The 6,845-nt window shown below is 36.6% G+C and overlaps 1 protein-coding gene across 5 annotated transcripts in view; it reads left to right on the top strand.

Annotated features, from left to right (window-relative positions):
* The first annotated feature begins 3,018 nt into the window (after positions 1-3,018).
* Positions 3,019-6,845, top strand: part of RASSF6 (Ras association domain family member 6) — a 48,328-nt gene continuing 44,501 nt past the window's right edge. For 2 of the 5 annotated variants that reach the window (XM_010969345.3, XM_074345002.1), the window contains exon 1: positions 3,020-3,226. The gene's annotated coding sequence lies outside the window, so the exon portion shown is untranslated. Of the gene's footprint in view, positions 3,345-6,845 lie in introns of all 5 variants that reach the window. The other 3 variants (XM_010969344.3, XM_074344994.1, XM_074345011.1) reach the window with 2 other exon arrangements.

Below are 6,845 nucleotides of genomic sequence, written 5' to 3'. Positions count from 1 at the left end.
TGCACAAGAAGTGATGCGGGTCCAATCTAGGGGACAGTGGAGATGCAGAGACTAAATAAACAAACTAGAAGAAGAAAAAGAAAAATATATATATATATATATACTTTAAGGATGGGAAAACTTTTTAACATTGGGGTGTAAGTGATAAAGAAAATAGTAATGGATTGACTATTTAAATTTTTTAACTTTTGTAGGTCAAAAGTCTATCATAAATAAAATTAAAAGGCAAACAATACTGGGAAATACAGTCACAGCATATATGACAAAATGTTGATGTGATAAATATATAAAGAGATTTTATAAACCAATACAGAAAATATGAACAAAGAGTACATAAACAAAAAGCAAAAATATAAGATCAAATCAAAGAGTTCAGTGGGGAGGGTATAGCTCAGTGGTAAAGTACATGCTTAGCATGCATGAGGTCCTGAGTTCAATTCCCAATACCTCAGTTAAAAATAAATAAATAAAAGTAAACCTTATCCCCAACCCCAAAAAAAGACAATGTAAATACATACATACATACATACATACATACATACATACATACATACATACATAAATAAATAAAAATAAAATCTTAGAGGTAATGAATAATATACATATTTATAGAATATTATTTTTTTATCCCTCAGATTAGTAAATATTTAAAAGAAGAAAAATAATTCAGGAGTTACTCCAGGAGTATAAAATTGACACTTTTTTTTGAGAGAAATTCTTTAAAAAATATACATTCATTTAACCTGGCAAGTTCACTTGTTGAAAAGTGTCTAAAAGGCATAATTGCGGTTGTGTGCAATTACATATAAACTTTCACTGCAGCATTGTTTATAGTAATACAATTTTCAGATTAAGGAACATTAAATAAATAATGGTATAATCCATATGGTATAATACAGTACAGCTAATTAAGATCACATTGCAAAAAAGAAAAAAACACTGACTGGACATGTGGTAAATTGTTCATAATATGTTTTATGTGATGAAAGCAGGTTGTAAAACAATAAGCCAAATATAATAGCATTTTGGTAAATATCCATAGAGAAACCATGTCAATAAAGACTTTTACCAAATTGTTCTTGATAACTATATTTGAGAGACGGAGTTGTAGATGATTTTATTCCTCTCCATGTCTATGTTTTTCAAGTTTTCCACATTGCATATGTGTAATTATGTGTTTTTACATTACAAAATAAAAATTACAAATTTACAAAAGGTTAAATACTCCAAAGCAAAAGGAATCACTGAAACTAACCAAAGGAAACCAGTTGGAAGCTAATAATCAAAATAAAGACTTCAAGGATGCTTGCAGATTAAAAAGGCAAAACAAAGTTGCCCAGATACTGAGAATAAACAATGCAGACAATGGGGGTGGAGCATGGATTTGAACAAAGACATTCTGGAGCCTAGGAGATGTAGACTCTGCAGGTCCTGTTAGTCATCATTCAAGGGTCAGTCTGAACCAGCGGTTGCACTCTAGGGGGCTGGGGGGCCAACATGGCAATCAAATTACTACCCACAGGTAATATCAAGTCATACTGTCCTCATACATGGTGGTGTAGAATCTCTGGGGTCCAATAAGCCCATTTTCCTGATTTTGTTCAGGTTATTAAAATAGCCCCCCAAAAGACAAATCTGATCATTCCTGGTCTTCACACACACACCACAAGTTAACTAGATAAACCATCTGACCTTTCAAACATACAGAATCCTTAAAGTACTATATCAAACAGGTAACCTGCACATCTAGAGTGATGGTCAGTCTGTTAATTTGACATTTGAACACGAAGGACACCAGAAATTAACTCTGCTTACAGAACTCATTGTAGGAATTAAATTTAATTCCTTTTGATGGCTCTGAGGCTTTTATTGTAAAAATAACCTTTTTAAAAATTATCATGTTTACTTTACATAGGAAACAGGTAAAGTACCACTGATACCAAAAGGTGCATGTGTGTGTGTGTGTGTGTGTGTGTGTAAATAAAAGCACTGCTTCCACAGCATGTGTCATCTGAGTGTCTCTGAGTCTCTGGTTCCTTCTTTGGGGATTGATTTTATTAATTTTAAATAAAAACAAAAAGCTTTGGCCTTTGGTAGTTTTCAAAGAGGTAGCTCTTTTCTTTTTTTAAATTGTCAGTTCTTTTATCCATTCCTTTTTTTAATTGAATTATAACTGGTTTACAATGTTGTGTTAATTTCTGGCGTGTATCATAGTGATTCAGGTATACATACATATAATTCCTTTTCATATTCATAATAGGCTATTACAAGGTATTGGATATTGTTCCCTGTGCTTTCTTTTTAATTGAGGTTTAAGAGACACATTACATCAGTTTCAGGTGCCTGACATAATGATTCAATACTTGCATGTATTGCAAAATGATCACCATAAAGTCTAGTTAACTAGACTTTTTAAAATTGGAGGCATTGAGGACAAGCAAAATCCCCACATCCAGTTCAGTATGTAGTGACTAAATTACTATTCATTTCTCTTGTATACTTTTGTTACAATAGATTTCAAATTTTGAGGTCTACTAGATTCTTCGGTGGCACTTGTGAAAAAGAAAAAAAAAAAAAATGCCCACCCCTTATCCCAAACCTACTAAATCGGAGTCTCATAGGCGGCCGGGCCCGTGGGTATGTGAGTTTAACACCACGCGCAGGTGGCTCAGGGGCGCTCCAAGGTGTGGGGACCACTGCTGTGGGGGGAAAGGTACCAGTAGGGAAAGGAGGTGGCAAAAGAACAAGAGGGAAACAATTAAGAAATTTCTAATTAAAAGACAAAATGTTAATAAGAAAGATGTGAATAATGGCACTCAGTCCTGGTTGGTGTCATTTCTTACAGGCTATTCTCCCAAGTCGGGAGAGACCGGAGAGGAGCGATTAGAATCCGTCCAATTCAGTGGGTAAAGCGTTAACCAGAATGTCAGTTCACTTGTCCTCAAGACGTGTGACAGAGAGCAAAGGAGTGTTCCTATCAGCTGCTCCTAGGAAAGAAAGTAAACACTCCCAACATGCACTGAGGCTCAGGGAGTGGCTCAGGTTTCTAACACTTCCCTGCTGTGGCGAAAAGGAGTAATAATTAACAGCTTCTTGGGCTCGATGATCATCCGTCGGAGGGGCATTGCCAGGCGCAGAGCCGAGCCGCTCCGGCTCCGTGTGCCTCCCCTCCTCCCGCGTTTGGCTCCCACCTCCACCGGCACCTCCACCTCCACCTCCCGGACAGGTGAGCGAGCACCGACTCTCCGACGCTGCTCAGAGTTGGCGACTGAGCAAGGGGAACAAACTCTCCGGAGCAGGTTCAGCGCAGTAACTACGGTTAAAATTCTCCTCCTGTTCGCAGTGTGAGTAACAGGTGAAAAATGGGGTAGGGAAAAGAACCCCTCTAATCTACTCCCCGAGGTCAAGTTAAGGGCAGATTATTAGAAAGCAGAAGCCACAGGCAGCCAGACTTGAAGGCGTGCATGTATCAGAGCAGTCCGAAACCCGGACACACTTTTCCTTTTGATCTTTCTTATACCTTTTCCGGATCAAGGTAAGCATGTGGGGAGAGGGGAGGGGAAAGAAAGAAGGGCCTGGAGGTAAGTGTGGCCGCCAGCTCCTCCTCCCTTTTCTAACAGGGGTAGCTAGAGCTCAGTAAAGTCTCTACCTGGAATTGTGCTTACAGAGTAACCTCAAGACACTAGACTCCTGAATGACGTCCCCACCTTTTTGAGTATCCTTATGGTTAGAGTGTTGTATTCAATCAGCAGACTTGAAAGGTCTTTTTAATTGAGGGTTCAGCTACACTTTTATTATTTTCCACAAATCAACAGAGACTTCCCTGCACCCCACCCCTACATCCACACAAAATTTGGAAAGGATTTCTGATAAGACTGCACCAAACAATGAAAAAATAGTCATAATTAAATGGGAGTCCATGAGTTAAGGATATAAATTCTGAAGCAGGAGAACCACAGGTTCAAATCCTGCCTTTGCCACTTCCTTGTTTGTCCCTCAGCAAGTTACTTAATCTAGCCAAACCTCAGTTTGTCATCTATAAAATAAGTATCATAGCAGGATTGGCCAATAGGGTTTTGATGAGAATTAAACACTTCTACAAATAGTGCCTCAAATCAGCATTAAGAAATTTGCAGCTCGCCAAAGGGTCTGTGTCAGGGACAGTGAGCTGAGCTGGTGAGACCAGACCAGACTGTATAGGGGAACTGGAGATGGATTGGTTTCCAGATAGTGGGTCCAGGACACGTGAGCAAATGGCAAATGGACAAAACATTACCTCTGAGTAGCAATGAAATTATCTGGCTTCTGGCCACTTTTCAAACATAGTATGTGGTGGCATAAATTCAAACTTATTTTTTACTCATTCATTTTTACTTTGGAAAAGTCACATTTATGTGAATCTGTTCTTTCTGAAAAGAAACTAATTTTATAATTGCAGAGAAACCCATCAATTTTGGGTTTTATAAGAGAGATTGCCCTTGAATAACTTTGATAAAATTAGATTGTTTAGTCTATGTCCTTATACTATAACACATATTGTACTGTTTGTATTAAAGTCATATAGACTTTTATTTGTGTTTATGAACAAGAAACATAAAAGAATGATACCTGTGTTTCATTGGTCTTTATCTCTTAAATTACAGGGAAGTGAACTTACTTTATGAAAGTTCATTTAAAGGACACTTTTGTTAGTGTTGCTGATAGTTTAATTAATGTGGATAACTTGGAGAAAGGGATAAACTTAGTAAGTGTGACTAGCAAAGTATTTCCATCGATGATATTTTATCTTTTTATTTTAGATAAAACCTTAAATGGTTTGCAGTTGATCCTAGTTTAATATTATCATTGTTTCTGTTTTCAAATTACAGAGTCAAAATTCCCCAATTTATGGACTTTGTTATTTGGATATTTTTTAGAGCTGGAAGGAACTGGTTTTTTTTCTTCCAGTTTCATCAAGATATAATTGACATAGGACACTGTATAAGTTTAAGCTGTCTAGCATAATAATTTGACTTACATGCATTATGAAATTATTATCACAATATCTTTAGCGAACATCCATCATCTCATATAGATACAAAATTAAAGAAATAGAAAAAATTTTCCTTGTCAGGCGAACTCTTAGAATTTGCTGTCTTAACAACTTTCATATGTAACATACAGCAGTGTTACTTACATTTATCATTTTGTACATTGCATCCCTAGTACTTGCTTATCTTATAACTAGAAGTCTTACCTTTTGATTACCTTCATCCAATTCCCCATTCTCCCATCTTTATAATTGGATATTGACTGGAGAATTGTAGGTAGGATTCTACAGCCAACCAAACTGAACTTTACTATGTTACTGTCCTCTGGGGTTTGATTGTGTTTAGTGTAGTTTAGCTAGAAACTTATAAAATAACCCAGCCCATTTAGAATAAATTATAGAACCAGTTCACTAAACACTTTTCAAAGAGGAAATATACCTTTATGCTGAATAAATATTTTTAGAACTTAAACCAAGTTTTTTGATTTTATATTTCTCAATAGGTATATGTTTAAACAACAAACAGTAGCCCCAACTGAGATAAATCTATTAACCATATTTGAGATTAATTTGAGATTAACCTATTTGTTAATCTCACATAACCAGGTATTAGTCTTCCTAAAGTCCATTTTAGAATACAAATGTTTTTCTACCATTTCTAATGCTTACAACATTTTGTGATACACTATTAAATGTTTGGGTCAACTGAGAGAGAGAGAAATAATCAGCAATGATTAAGAAAAAATTAGCTTCTTCAATTATATTTGAAATAGTATAACATAAACGTCATATGTCTTTTTAACATGCAATTCAAGGTTTCAAACATGATACTTGTTTTAACTTCCTAAAATAAGAAGCATCCTATACTTTTCACTGAAATAGAAATCTAGTGATAAGAGTCAATATACTTGGACAGACTTTTGGTTACAGTGCAGACAGGGAATTTAGCATTGTTAGAGATAACATGGGCTTCATATAAAAGTTTAGATTTTTAAAAATAGTCAAATAAAGTTCAATGGAAAGTACAACCTCTGAGAAAACTTCTTTTGAATATTCTCTTTGCACTAAAGTCTAGTGTTAGAGAGGCTTAGGTTCTGTTGTCAAAATCAGTCTTTTAAAGCTATCAAATGTAGTGATTTCATCATTTCATAACATCATCTCAGGTACCAAAAGAACCAATGCCACTGCCGTCAGTAGTTGAACATGAAGATGTCTCTCTGTTAAGAGATGATGGGGTTGTCTTGTAGCTGAGATAGCTGAAGGGCAACTTTTCCATCATCATCCCAGAGTCTAGTAGATGGAACTCAACAGGAGGAGGGGCTGATTCTTTCGCAGCCAACAGATGAACAGGAAAAATGAGCCATGGTCCCTGTGAAATCAACCTTAGAATTTTGTCTTGGAAACCCAGGGGAGCAGAGAATCCTCGAGCTGTCCCACAGCAGCACTTCCAGAAGATGCCGTTGGCAGACCAAGCAGCTCCCTCCCAGACTGAGTGGTGGCCAAGATGCCTCGGGTCCTGAAGTGACTTAAAACTAACTTGCTTCTCCTACTGCTTCTGCATTTCTCACCTCCCTGAGGGCACTCTGGGGAGAATAAAGCACATGGCACTAACGCCATGTAAATATGAATAGAACATTAAAGGTTTGACATTGCAAATTAGATCCCAGTGGGACTGACACAGGAGTCTGGTTGTTTGATCCACATCCGCATCCTGTTTAGTCCTGTCTTAAATACAAGCACTGTAATACATTTGTATTTGTATCTCAAAACAAACATTTCCTAACTGCAATCAACATCACTTAATAAAGTGATCATT

The sequence above is a fragment of the Camelus bactrianus genome, chromosome 2, assembly GCF_048773025.1.
Source record: "Camelus bactrianus isolate YW-2024 breed Bactrian camel chromosome 2, ASM4877302v1, whole genome shotgun sequence".
Classification (NCBI taxonomy): Eukaryota; Metazoa; Chordata; class Mammalia; order Artiodactyla; family Camelidae; genus Camelus; species Camelus bactrianus.
The sequence above is the reverse complement of the archived record's forward strand: the minus strand, read 5'-3'. Positions and strand labels throughout refer to the sequence as shown.